Source organism: Taudactylus pleione, unplaced genomic scaffold (genome assembly GCF_031769625.1).
Source record: "Taudactylus pleione unplaced genomic scaffold, aTauple2 ptg000083l, whole genome shotgun sequence".
NCBI classification, from domain to species: domain Eukaryota; kingdom Metazoa; phylum Chordata; class Amphibia; order Anura; family Myobatrachidae; genus Taudactylus; species Taudactylus pleione.
In genome coordinates, this window is record NW_028284485.1 from 3197221 (window position 1) to 3212242 (window position 15022).

General features: G+C 42.0%; 1 pseudogene; it reads right to left on the reverse strand.

Annotated features, from left to right (window-relative positions):
• Positions 1–14643, reverse strand: part of LOC148532123 (uncharacterized) — a 65315-nt pseudogene extending 50672 nt beyond the window's left edge.
• Between the last annotated feature and the right edge of the window lie 379 nt (positions 14644–15022).

Genomic DNA, 15022 nt, shown 5'->3' on the forward strand with positions numbered 1-15022 from the left:
TCTTCAACCAATTCTCTATTACAGCATAAATATCTCTTCCTGAAATATGCACACAGAAGCATAATATGTGCATGAGCAACAAAGAAAACATCTATCTCATACCCCTTTTACACTACTCTATGTCCCAGTTTGAAACTGGATTTGGAACATGTTTTCAAATCAGGTCAGAGACGGGAAATACACAATTTACACTGCAGTGCCGATCTGGGTTTTTCCTTGGATGCAGTGCTGTAGCTTGGAGATTAAATAATATACTTGTGCCAGAATATGGCTTTCCTCTCACTGCGCATTCACTTGCAATAACCTGGGATTTTTGGGTCAGTGGAAAAGGGGGGATGCAGTCAGGAAGCCGACAGTTGAAATGCCGACTGCCAGCTTCCTGACTGTCAAATCCCGGCAGGGTACTAATGACAGGTGTCGAAATCCCAACACCTGTCATTAGACTTACGCCGGGAGTGCAATGCCTGGCATACCGAATGAGGTAAGCCGGACACCAGGCACGGACAGCCGCGTGGGGGAGAGGGTTAGGTTTTAGCACTCCCAGAGGAACTTAGGGTTAGGCACCTCCCGTGAGAGTTATGTTTAGGATAGGGGAAGGGGGGGTTAGGATTAGGCAACCCCATGGGGAGGTTAGAGTTAGGCACTCCCTGGGAGTCTTAGGTTTAGGCTGTGTGGATGGGGGGTTAGGTTTAGGCACTTGGGGGGAGGTTAGGGTTAGGCACCCCTAAGGGAGGGTTAGGGGTGGTAGGATTAGGGTTACTTACCTTAATCCACTGTTGGGATCTTCATCCCTGCCAGGCTTCCACTGACAGCATGCAGCCAGCGGTATACCATACTGATTCCGAAAAGGGGTATAAGAAGTTCAGAAGACAGACACTTTTCAGTCACAAAAGGTTTATTCCAATAATGTGAACCACACCGACCCCTGTCTGTGTGAAAAAAAGAATTTATGGGGAATGCATATAGTATGCCAATATCTCCACATCTACTGCATTATCTATTTAAACAAATAAATCTGTGCAAGTTGAAAGACGAATACTTGCTAATGAGTAAAATGACAATTCTGACTTGACAACAATCACTGCAAGACTATTGTTAAAATTAATTAATAACCACGAAAAGGTAAAAAAATTATCTAAACAGATGCTGAGGATTTTCTTTTTATACATCCAAGGTCATAGATTGCGGTTGTTGTGGTGGTACTGGCCCTTTGTTTAGCTTTGCAGTTAATGGTCTGATTCTACCAGGACATTTTACCTTGTCCAAATTAATTTTGATTAAAATTTTTTTATCCAAGATGTGGATTTAAGAGATACCAAATCCTAATGTGTCTTCGTCATTTGTACACATGTAGTGGTTCTGCCTCAAACTTTATAAATTTTGTAATGAAGTAGCTACCATTACAGTATAAACAATATACATAAAGTTGTGATTTCCAATTGTCCCTAATCCTTTATTCTTATTGTCTGCTGAGACACTGAATATACAGTACATCCTGGAAAACTTTTCTTGCAAATTCCTAATGTAACCAGTTGCTTGGTTGCATGTCAATCATAGCTTCCAGAACCTCCTTTAGCTTCTCAATGAAATTTGGTGCTTACTGTAGCAACTACGGAAAATAAAATCTTTCTTTGAATAAGAAGTCCGACAAATCCTAGTGAGACCTTTTATCTATCAGCCCTTCAGAGATACACCCCAGGGCTTTTCCAATACAGTATGTGCTAATCTATTTTAGTAGTCTTATGTACACCAGAGTTCCTGTTTTCCCAGAAAGCAGACTGGCAAAAATCACAGTTTCAGACACAGTTCCACTCTCTACCTTCCCTTTAATTCCATATCCTTACCCTATGCCTCCCCTACAATGTTCTCATATACATTAAGGTGAATTTAACTTTTACATTTATTTCCACTGGCAATGGTACACTTGAGCCCCTGACAAACTGAATTTCTAATTTGATGGGCTTCATATCCAATATTAGTTGTTCATTTGGTTTCTTGTTTATATGTTTTTTCACATCCTGACTTTGCGACTTCTGGCAACTGTTCTTATATTGTTTTTGAAAGCATAACATTATTAAAAAATAGAAAAATACAAATAAAAATACATATATCATAAAAATATATGGAGTATAAGGATTTCATAAAATAGCATGGCATTTTTTAGATTTGATTTAGATTTTATTTCATGAACAACTAGTCTCTAACAAGACATTTTCTATCTGTTAATTTATATGGCAGATAAAAGTAATTCTGCTTTCTGAAACTGCTCCCATGGTGAACTTTATTCCTTTAAACTACCCATAAAAGAAGACTTCTGCCTTGTACTTAGACCAATCACAATTCATTTGACATTTGTGTAGGATTAACTGACATATTCAATTAACTGTTATCTCGGAATTACAGTGTGTCTGATGTTTTTTGGCTTGTAATGCTAAAATCTCTTGATCCTTGGGCTGAAATACAGGTTTGCAAGACACTAGCAAAAGAAGTTTCTCTTAGTCCACAGTACAGGGTTGATTTCAAGGTAATCAATCTTTTTTCTTTCTTTTCATTCTTTGTCATTACTTTTACTTTTATTTCCTTTCTATATTTCTTTATTTTGTCTTTCTATAGTATTATGGTTTTTTATTTGTAATTGTGATGTTTAAAACACTATGTTTTATCCTGCAGTTTTTCCAACAGATAACACATTATATTACATTACTATAATGATAATAACAAAAGCAAATTGCATTTTTATTTTAGCTATATTCTACATTTATGGAATTTCCGTATACAAAGTGACTAGTGTAAAAAAATGAAATTAATATAGTATTCAAAGAATTTGTATTCAGTTCTCTTTTAACATAAAACTTAATTTTCTCTCATACTCCTTTGGCACTGCTGCAATAACCCGGGTTATGGGGCTGATGCAAGTGGCATTACAATATGTGACAGTTGTGGCTGTGGATGACAAAACTGGACAGAGCAGCTTCCCACTTGAAGCTGTACAGATCCTCACATTAGCCCTTTGGAAACTTGCATTAGCATAAGGTAGTAAAACAGGCTTTTACTGCATCACGCAAACACAGTCACTTTATTACTGACTCAGAATCAGCCCCTTAGTAAGAATAATTTCTATGTAATTGAATTTGTAACACACGGATGAGAATACCACATAATTTAATCATACAGACCAAATGACTTTCACACCCACTGGGGATCTCCTTGCTTGACTTGGTGAGATCAGAATCAAACTCTTCACAGCCATGGTGTGGGACTGCCCCTGGACCAAGGAGTGGATACTAGAGCTCACATCAAGCATTGTTGCTATTGCTACTAGGCAAGGATAATATAAGATAATAGGAAAGCGGAACTTGAAATCTTGATTAGGTGAATTTATTATATATACTTTGGTTGATTGTATTAATTTGAACTACCATGCACTCAGTGCTTTACAATTAAATAAAACAACCTATGGATTAGAGATGAGTGGGTACAGTTCTCTGAGAACTGGACCCACCCGAACTTCCAGATTTGCGGCGACAACCGAGCTAGGCTCCGGTTTTCCTGCCTGACTCGGATCTGAAAATGAGGCAAACTGTGTCATCCACCCGCACTCAGATTCTCGCGGTTTTTGGATTATATAAAGGTCCCCGCGATCGGCACCATTTTCACTCTGGCTGTGGAGAGAGAAGTTAGCAGATGTAGTAAGTCACTGTCAGTCACTTAGTGTGTATGTCCAGTCGGGGTCTTGGCCTGAAGGCTGCTGCTGTGTGCTGTGTTGTCTAAAAAGAGAATTAGGCTGCAGTATATAAAGGGGGACTTCTTTCAGTGGGTGCTGCAGCTGCTGTTTCACTTGTCCTGTCAATTAACTTTCACTGCTGCTGTGTTTTTGTCCTGTCCATCAGGCTATGACTGCAGTCCATAAAGGGGTGCTGTGTTGTGCAGGGGGGTGCTCTGTTAATTAAATGTGCTCTTCCACAGTGTACAAAAAATAAAAGTACTGTTTTCATTTTTTCTTTATGTGTGTGTGCGTCACCATTATTGTACGGTGACACTGCCACAGTTTACCATCCACGCAGGGCCGGGCTAGCCATCGGGCAGTTCTCAAAAATACCAGAAGGGCCGATGGCTAAATGGGCCAGTCCAGTCAGTGGCGCCATGCAGCCTTCCCCTTCAGCTCAATACACTGGGCATGATTAAGACCCAGTTGCAAGCGCTGAGTGCTCACGACAAGGTCAATGGTGGCCCAGAGCACATGCGCACGACGGAGCCGGCTCCATCGTGTGCATGCGCGAGACCCCGATAGTGACGGGCACTCCGTCACTCCGGGTCTCGCAACAAAGGGGGCGAGCTGTCGATGCTGAGTGACAGCTCAACCCCTTTGGTGGGCGGGCTGGGGGGGTGGCTGAACAAACGAATGCGTTCCCTTGAGAACACCTGTCATTTGGGGGCGGCCCCACTGACATCACGAGTGATGTCAGGGGAGAGATCCAGCTCTGTTAGAGCAGAAATCTCTCTGTGGCTTGTGGCCACAAGACCCTACCACAAGGGTCTCGTGACAAGCCCGATGGTCATGATGGTCTTGACCATTGCGACCATCAACCTGGCCGCTCGCTATAGCTGTGGGTGCCCTGATTCAAAGTGAGCGCTCTTTCAGAGCGTCTGGCTCTAAATAAGGGCCACTGTTCCATCTCCTCCTCCTGTCACACACCTGGTGGCCCGCCCCTCCTGTCACACCATGATGCAGCCAGTGTGATGTCCGGAAGGCTCCTTTTGTGGCACAGCATTTGAATGTCATGCTGTCACTCAGAGATGGGCTAGGCCAGGGGGCAGAGTGACATCTGCCCCCCCAGGCCACTACAGTTTTAAAATTAGGGGGCCACCAGGTGTCTGCAGCTGCACACTGCATCACATACCCTGCGGCTGGGAGACATAGAGAAGATGCTCCCTGACTTCTCCTTTTATGTTATTCTATACAGTCAGAGTGGCCGGGGAGCATCTTCTCTCTCATACTTGTGCAGCCACAGCGTCCATCTGTTTGGCAGAACACAGATTGGTGGATGGCTCTAGTCCCATCCACCAATCACAGTGGTTGGATGTCTCCCCTCACTGATTGGTGGATGGATGGAGCTATCCAGCAATCAGAATTCAGAAGGCTGCAGGAGGACTAGACAATGAGAGGGACTGATTGCAGCAGGGTAAGAAATATGGTGAAGGTTCACAGTCCTATAGCTGGGTCGCCTCATAGATCTGGGCACTATTTACAATGAGAGATGGAGGGAGAACAAATTTGGACCATAACTTTTAATAAAAAGGGCAGGCAGATTTGGGTAAGATCTTTAATAAAGGGGGTATTTGTGGCATTATTTTTAATTATGGAGTTGTTTGCTTGTGTGTGTGTGTGTGGTGGGGGAGGGGTTAATCTAGTGCATTATTTTTAATAAGGGATGTGTGTGTGTTTGTATATGTGTTTGTTTATGTATGTGTGTGTGTAAAATCTGTGGTTTATTTTTTTCCATGAAGGAGGAGGGGGATTATTGAATTTGAGGTACAGATTTTAATCAGGTGTGTGTGGGGGGTTATATCTGTGGTAGGAATTTTAATAATGGAAGTCAGTGAAATCTGAGGTCTGATTTTAAATAATAATCCCCCAAATCTGAGCACCTCTCCTCGCTCCCCCATCAGATCTGATATAAAATGTTTAAAGAGTGAGGAGAGGAGGTCAGATTTGGGGGTTTAATTACTAAGTCTGGGATACTAATTTTAAAAGGGCAATGCTATTACTAACCGTTTTTTTCTACCCATGCCTTGCTAGATAAAGCATTGCCCTTTTAAATGTCAGGCATTAACATGATCATAAGCGCTGAGTGTTAGAACCCGACACTTAGTAAATTAACCCCTTGGGTCTGATTTTAAATGTGTTTATTGTATATACAATAGAATAGTAAGTACCTGCGTTGTCAGTTTGGCTGGTAGGTTTTGTATTTGTTTATAGGTTTTTGATGTAATATTGTTTTTATATTTAAATTGCTACTTAAACCATACCCACATTACACAAGCTAAACTCACATTGCATAAACCATACCCACATTACATAAACCATTCCTGCAAGATATTCATTACACTAATTTTTTCATCACAGTGTGCTAGTAGAAAAGCTGGGGCCAAATGCTGGTATTGTCCCCTAGGCTGAAAGTTGCCAGCCAGCCCCTCCTGTTGCTGCTGCTGAGGAGCCACGAAGAGAAGCTGGGACCAGGAGAGGACAGGATCCAAGAAGACATAGAAGGTGAGTGGGGGGAGACTGAGCGATAAGGAACTAGTGGGAGTTGCTACTATACATACAGGGAGGGTGAGAGGGAAGGGGACACATGACAGGGAGCTGCTGCTATAGAGAAGGGGGGGAGTTATCATCTATGGGAGAGGAGACACAGGACAGGGATCTGCTGCTATAGGGAAGGGGGGATCATCTACTGGGAGAGTAGACACAGGACAAGGAGCTGCTGCTATAGGGAAGGGGGGATCATCTGGTGAGAAAGGAGACACAGGACAAGTAGTTGGTGCTATACAACAGGGGAGGGGGGTCATCTGTTGGCAGAGGAGACACAGGATGGAGCTTCTGCTATAGGGATGAGGGGACTATCTGCTTGGAGAGGTTGATACAGGAGAGGAGCTGCTGCTATAGGGATGGGGGGATCATCTTGTAGGAGAGGAGACAGGACAGAGCTGCTGCTATAGGAATGGGAGGATCATCTGCTGGGGGAGGTTGACACAGGACTGGTAGCTGCTGCTATAGGGATGGGGGGCATCTTGTGGGAGAAGAGACACAGGACAGGGAGCTGGTGATATAGGATGGGGGAGGGAGGTCATCAGGTGGGAGAGGAGATATAAGACAGGGAGCTGCTGTTATAAGGATGGGGTTAGGTCTAGAATTAGATGCTTCACAGGACCTTTGTTGTCTAAACCACATGCCCGGAAACCAAAGGGGAGGGGCAAGGTTTAGAACAGGGGCCAAAAGTGTTTGCTCACCACACTTTGGGCACGGTTAATATTTCCTCCCCATGCCCATGTGTTTAGAAACACTGGTAGCTGTCCAGCCTTGTCATAATGGTCACATGGTTGCGACATCAGATACGGGGCAGGGAGCTGCTGCTATAGGGATGGGGTGGTTGGAATATGGTGGTAGAGGAGACACATGGACAGGGAGCTGCTGCTAGAGGGATGGGGGATTTACTCTGGAGGGAATGGAGAGACACAGTGACAGGGAGATGCTGCTATAAGGACATGTTGGGGGGGTCGAAGCTGCTGGTCGGAGAGGAGACATATACACACTTCATGTGTTTTAAAGGGGAATAATGTGTTTTAAGGGGCATTACTGTGTGGCATAATGTGTTTTAAGGGGCATTACTGTGTAGCATAATGTGTTTTAAGGGGCATTACTGTGTGGCATAATGTGTTTTCAAAATGCATAATGTGTGGAGACCTGACCATTGAAACCAGTTACATTCTCTCCCCGGGCAGAGGGCACAGAGCTGATATCCCATGGACAGTGAGGGGTGTTTCAACCAGGTGCAGCTTTGGGCTGCACTGTCAGTGTCTGTGCCCTTGTCTGGAGTCCCTGCTTTTTGACCACCCCGGTCTACCTCGTATTCCACCTTGATCATCCCTGGCAACGAATGCTTCACTGTGGCATCACAAGGACTAACCACATCTAGAGGGGTGAGTAGCGGGACACCGCTCCAGCTCCACACCAAAGTTCTCCAAGTACTGACTCTTAAACCATTCTGCGCATCACCGTTATTATTACATTAGACATACTTGGGTGGACTATAATCTACAGCGACTCCAGTGCTATATTTAAATTTGAATTTTTTTTGTTTCCTACTCTGAACAAGTATCCTACTGTTTATTGTGTTTAGTCATGACCATCTAACACTCCATATTTCCCCCTGACCTGATATGTACTTTCAGTTTATCAGGTCAAATATGTACATGTATCTTGAGATTTGATTGCATAAAAGTTTCATTATTTTACAATTTAGTAATAATAACCCTTTTTTGGTCAATTATGGAGCTGACATGACAGGCGGTATAGCTGCACAGTATAGAAGAGTTATGAGCGCATTTACTACTCCTCTTAACTTTTTGTACATATACAGTAGGGGGGGCACCCTTCTTTATAGATGCAGCACACCTCGCCTATTACATCAATCCCATGTGTGCAGTGCTATTACTCATTATTTTCTATAATGTGTTTTAAGGGGCATTCCTGTGTGTGGCATAATTAATTTTAAGGAGTACTACTGTGTGGCATAATGTGAAAGGGCTCTGTGTGGCGTAATGTGAATAAGGTACATTACTGTGTGGTATAATTTTAATTTGGCAGTACTATTGTGTGGTCATGCCCCTTCCCAGCGAAGCCAAACCTGTATTTCTTGGAGCGCGCCTTCGGCGTGCACTCTACCTGCTTCAGTTATGTATGGCGGCACCAATGTTCTTTATGTAAACAGGGCACCAAAATGTGTAGTAATGGCTTTGGTGGCAGAGAGGTGTTATCCTCTGTATTCAGCACCCCTGCACTAAAAAATTCCTATAGTGATACTATCTAATCTTAGATAATTGCTAAGCTGGGGCTTGGTCAATTGGGAAAATGCCTTCCCTGATCCTTGTTTGTAACATACACCAAATGAAGTTCTGGCTTTATCTAACAGAATGAACCAAATACCAAATGTCTGATTATGGCACATGTTTGAATCCCTTGCAGAATGTCTCCTGTTGTGTGTATTTTAATACAGAGAATAATGTATACTTGTATGGTGTTCTAATATTAATAATATTTGTAACAGCATAGAATAAGAAGTGGGAGAGTCAGGAATAGTAAGGGGAGGAGTCTATGTCAGGAGACAGGTGTTCACGTGAGGTGGGCCTATGTGCTTTAAATGCCAGGGCCTATTTTTAGTCCCAGTCCAGGCCTAGATCCACGTACTGTATTTGTGACTCTGCATGTGGTCTGTCCACACTCAGCAGGGGTGCTTTGTTGTCCAAGAGAAAGTGGTGCAGTCTTTGTTTTTCATCAAGGAATTGCTGCCTCATTCATTGGTGCTCTTCCCCAGTGTAAAAAATACTAAAAGTGAAATTAAATTAATAACATCAATATCAATCCACAAAAATAAATAAATACATTTTTGTGTGTCTGTGCATTAGCAACTTAGCTGCACTATTATTGTACGATGACACTGCTGCAGTGTATTGTCCATGCATTTGTGACTCTGCAGGTGGTCTGTCTGCACTCGGCAGGGGTGCTTTGTTGTCCATAATAAAAGGGGTGCTGTCTGTGTTGTTCATTAAGGGTTGCTGCCTCATTCAGGGGTGCTCTTCTCCAGTGTAAAAAAAAATAAAAGTGCTTTATTTGTGTGTGTGCGTTAGCAACTTAGCTGCGCTATTATTGTCCACGTATTTGTGACTCTGCAGGTAGTCTGTCCGCACTCGGCATGGGTGTTTAGTTGTCCATTAAAAAGGGGTGCTGTCTGTTGTGTTCATCTAGGGCAGGGTTCAACCTTTGGCCCTCCAGCTGCTGTGGTACTACACATCCCAGCATGCTTTGCCACCTTTTTGATATAACAGCATACTAAAACTGTGGCAGGGCATCCTAGGATCTGTAGTTCCACAGCAGCTGGAGGACCAAAGGTTGAAGACCCCTGATCTAGGGGCTGCTGCCTCATTCAGGGGTGCTCTTCCCCAGTGTAAAAAAAAAGTGCTTTTTTGTGTGTGTTAGCAACTTAGCTGTGCTATTATTGTACGTTGACACTGCCACAGTTTATAGTCCACGTATTTGTGACTCTGCAGGTAGTCTGTCCGCACTCGATGGGTGCTTTGTTGTCGATAAAAAAGGGGTGCTGTCTGTGTTGTTCATCAAGGGTCTCTTGCCTCATTCAGAGGAGCTCTTCCCCAGTGTAAAAAAAAAATATTGTTCGGTGACACTGCCGGTCAGACAACAGTGTAAGATTGTTGATATACATGATGATCAAACGAGAGCAGAGCAGGAACCACATACCAGTCTTGCAGCTGCTGCCAGCAGTCATGATGATGGTGCAAGTCCGTCAATTTCATTTATGAAGGCCGATGCTCAAGGGATTAAGTCAAACTCAAACAAGCAATGTTTTACAGTGTTAAAGTAAAAACAATCTACGTTTGCTGAAGAGAAACAAAAAATTGGCAATAAGCCATTTACTAAACGAAGTGGCAAGGAAAGGATAAGGCCTTGGCCTTTATTTATGACTGGTGGTTCTGCATCATATGATGATGTAAGCCCTTCTCCCTTTGAAGTGTCAAAAAGAAATCGCTTAGGCACATGAAACAGTTTTGTGCTCAGAAGTGTCACAGATTCCTGGGAAGAGTCCAAGTGTGTCTGCAGTTGCCATGTGTAAGCATGACCTTTCTAATACTGTAGATGAAGAGGATCCTCCTTCCGCCATTTGTGTGCCCTCTGCAAATGTGGGGATGAGCAACACAAATCAACATGCTGATGTAGAAATTGAGGATGCTTCTATGGGATTAGACCAGGAGGATATTTCTGTAGTTGGTGCTAACAAGGATGATGAGGATGTTGATGCTGAGGACATTGGTTATGTAAATCAGGCAACAGTTTTTGCCCATGGTATGAAGAAGCCCATTGTTGTAATGCCAGGGAAAAAGGCCAAAAAATTTAATTCTCATGTGTGTAATTATTTCCACCCAAATCCCAAATTGACAATCCACCCAAGTTGTCAAGCCATCTGTAATGTTTGCCAAGAAAGAGTGAGTAGAGGTAAGGACCTTAACCATCAAGGAACCTCCTCTCTGTTAAGTCACTTGCAGTGCATTCATCAAATTCCAGAGTGTTTGCAAAATTCAGAAACTTTGGCTAAAAACGTAACAATTAGTCCAGCATATCTAGCTGCTCCTTTCTCTCTGTTAGATCCAAGTGCCTGCAATCTCCACCACCAACACCTGCATCGTCAACATCCTCAATAATGATCAGAAGTAGCCCTGATGCATCCAATTTCATAAACATGACTGACTCTTCTCCCATCTGTGATTCCTTAGAAGGATCCTTGAGTGCTATGCCTTTTGCTGCTGCTGCTGCTAGGGGTGGATCTTTATACCAGAAAGGGACCAAGAAGACTACTACTAGTAGCAATTTAAAAAAACAACAATTGACTATTAAACAATCCTTTGATATAGGAAGTAAGTAAAACAGCTATCACCCAGTTGCACAGATGGTGAAATAGAAAATCAGGATGGTAGTGTGGAGGAAGTGCAAAAGGAGGATGAGGATAAAATTTGTGTCCTATCTGATGCTAATGAGGATGTTGTTTGTGTAAATCAGCAACCAGTGGCAACAGTTTTTGCTTGTGATAAAAAGAAAGCCAGAAAAGCCACGTCTTGGGTGTGGAATTATTTTACTCTAAATTCTGACAACAGTTGTGAAGGCATTTGTTTCATTTGTAAATCCAAAGTTAGCAGAGGAAGGGATGTTAACCATCTAGGCACCTCCTACCTGTTATGTCATTTGCAGTGAGTTTATGCAATTTGTTTAACAAAACTATAATAATTTGTAAATTAATAACAAGCAGTCCAGTATCAGCTACCAACAGTTTGGACCAGCACATGCAATTTCTACCACCAACACCCTCATCAACTACCTCCTCCTTAATAATTGAAGGTACTGTAGTCCTTCCAAAAAATGTTTTGTGGGGTCCCAAACAAACCAATGACTTCAGCCACAAAAGTGTCAGCCCTTGTCTCTAAATTGCTTGGTTTGTTAAACTGTGCATGTAATTTTTAATATCCCACATAAGAGTGAGTGGGAGGACCCAAGGACAATTCCATCTTGCACCTCTTTTCTTTATATTTTACACAATTTGGGACATTGCCGACTGACATTATTATTAGGGATACGCGCTGACCCCTTTTGGATCTGTATCTCCTTCAAGGTTTTGGATCTGGATTTTGTTTTGCAAACCACCCTCAAGTGTTTTGGTACTGTTTTTTTTTATAAAAATAGATCAAAAGTTTAAAAAACAGCTAAAACCATGTAATTCATGCAATACAAAACCCAAAATTCGGATTTAAAATCTGAATTCTGAACCGCAAAAAAATCAGAACCGCGATCCGGATTTACCCGTATCTCCTCAGTAGATTAGAACCGTGACTCTGATTTTACCTGGATTCACAAAATTTGTGTGGATTTGGATTTCTGGAGAACCGAACCGCACATCTCTAATTATTATAGTTTATTAAACTACCATCCTGTCTGCCACTGCTGTGTGGCAATGTTTCATAGATGTCCTATATGATTTTAAACTGCAGTGCATTTTTGCCACTGCTCTGCTGCTTACTTTAGCCAGCCAGCTCGCTGCAGCTTTTGGTCTATATTGGTGAAAAACAGTGAAATCAATATTGTGAGCTGTGAAGTAGTTAAACATGCCTGGAAATGTCTGAAAGCGATTGTTAGAAAGGTTAGTATTACTGTTGGAACAATTATGTGGTTTTAGCTATTTATCTAATTTTTTGGAAAAAATATAGATCCAAAACCAAAGCACGCAGGGGTGGTTTTGTAAAACCAAACACAGATCCAAAACTTTGATAGAGATACAGATCAAAAACCAAAAAATGGGGATCAGCGCACATCCCTACTATGGATAGACATGCTAAGAGGGGCATAGCAGCTAGGGTTCATGTCTGACACCTGTAGATTGGACTGGCAGGGGATAAGTAAACACCTTTTTTATGCAGTCATAACTCAACTCCAGGGGACCTGTCTGTTCCCAGTGCAGCAGAGAAGAAAATAATGCCTCATGGCCTTATCCCCTTTGCCTTGGGTCAGGACCAATTCATGTGCACTGAAGACAAATGGACAGTGAGCACAGCATGTCCATTCATAGATGTCCTAGATTTTTTTAAATTGCTGTGCATTTGTGCCACTGCTCTGTTGCTTACTTTAGCCAGCCAGCTCGCTGCAGCCTTTGGCCTATATTGGTGAAAAACAGTGAAATCAATATTTTGAGCTGTGAAATGGTTAAAAATGCCTGGAAATGCCTGAAAATGATTGTTAGAAAGGTTAATATTACTGTTGGAACAATTATGTGGTTTTAGCTATTTACATAATTTTGGGAAAAAATATAGATCCAAAACCAAAACACGCAAGGGTGATTTTGTAAAACCAAACACAGATCCAAAACTTTGAAAGAGATACAGATCCAAAACCAAAACACAGGGGTCAGCGCACATCCCTACTATGGATAGACATGCTAAGAGGGGCATAGAAGCTAGGTTTCATGTCTGACTCCTGTAGATTGGTCGGGCAGGGGATAAGTAAACACCTTTTTTATGCAGTCATAACTCAACTCCAGGGGACCTGTCTGTTCTCAGTGCAGCAGATAAACAAATAATGCCTCATGGCCCCATTGCCTTGGGTTAGGATCAGTCATGTGAACTGAAGACAAATGGACATTGAGCACAGCATGTGGGTGTCAAGTTTCAGAGGCAGCCAACTCATCAACTGCCGGTGACTTAGTGAGGTTGCGCTCTGCTGCAATCAAATATCTGCCACAGGTCATCTCTGGGAGCCTGATCAGTGGAGGGATATCCCTGAATTATGAATGTTGTTCTGATTAAGGAGTGGAGCACATGGGGTATTCAGTCACTTATAGAAAGTTGTACAGCTCTATATGAATATAAAATATTCTGTGGACCATCTTCTGTAGTACTTTAAAGAGCATATTTTATTACTGAATGTAATGGCTTTAAGAGAGAATTCATACACTTAGGACACGTCCTTACTCCAATGATATACTCACTTTAGGTTCACATGATGTTGCCTTAGGCATTGATTATCATGAGAAAATACTTATGTTATAATTCTGAGTGGTCACTGCTGATATAATTATCTTTGCTCATTGCTCATATAATTATTTGTGGTATTAGTTGTTTAATCCTATGCATTCACTGGTGATATAATTGTGCATTTCCAGGTGCTATAGTTATATAATGCTGAGTTATTGGTGGCTGAAGAGGTTGCTCCTTGAACTGTAGTGCACCCACCAATGAACAGAAATTGTGCAACCCCCACCAAGATGGATTCTGAACACCAGGCTAATGCCCCTATGAGCTGTCCTGGGCTAAGACCGGGGGCAATCATTATATTTTGTTTTAGACATTCTTAGTAGACCACCATAATGGATTTTATCACTGACTGTAGAACTTCCCATTTCAGCTCATCTGCTCAGAAATAATGTGGCTGTGTAAATTATGGTGAAGTTTTACTTACTGTATTAAAACACAATACATTGCCAACTTGTCCTTTGTATCATAACCTATTGCATATACAGTAAATGTCATTAAATTGAAGTTTCCTTCTGCCAACCTTGTTCTAGTTTCTTCAAATGTTTTTGAAACTTCATCTTATCTCCCATAATCACCCTTACTTATACATGACACACCATCTTTGACACTCAATTTCCCTGCTTACAGGACCACATTTTCCATGCTCCTCCTCACTACTACTACTACTACAATGGTCCCTGCTGCCAGTTACCCCATGTTACTGATGGGCTTGTTGTTAAATATGTCCTCTATTCTTCCAGACATGCCCTTATGCTGCACCTCACCTGCCACCATTTTCCCTTACTAGGCTGGTCTCCTGCACAACTTTCATAGCAACACAGGAGACATTAGTTGAGAGAAGAAAGGAGAGCAAAATAAAGAAAGAATAGTTTATATTCTCTTGGATCTAGGTAAGATCATGTACATTCGTTTTATAAATTAATATTATTTAGAGATGTGCGGTGACCCCTGTGTTTTGGTTTTGGATCTAGATTCATCTTTATGTTTTGGCTTTGCAAAACCACCCTCAAGTGTTTTGGTTTTGATCTGGATTTTTTTTTTTTTAATGATAAAAAGTTTTTAAAAACAGCTAAAATCATGTAATTTTTGGTATCTAAAACCCAAAATTTAGATTTGATATCCAAATTCCGAACTGCTGGTAGATCAGAACCAT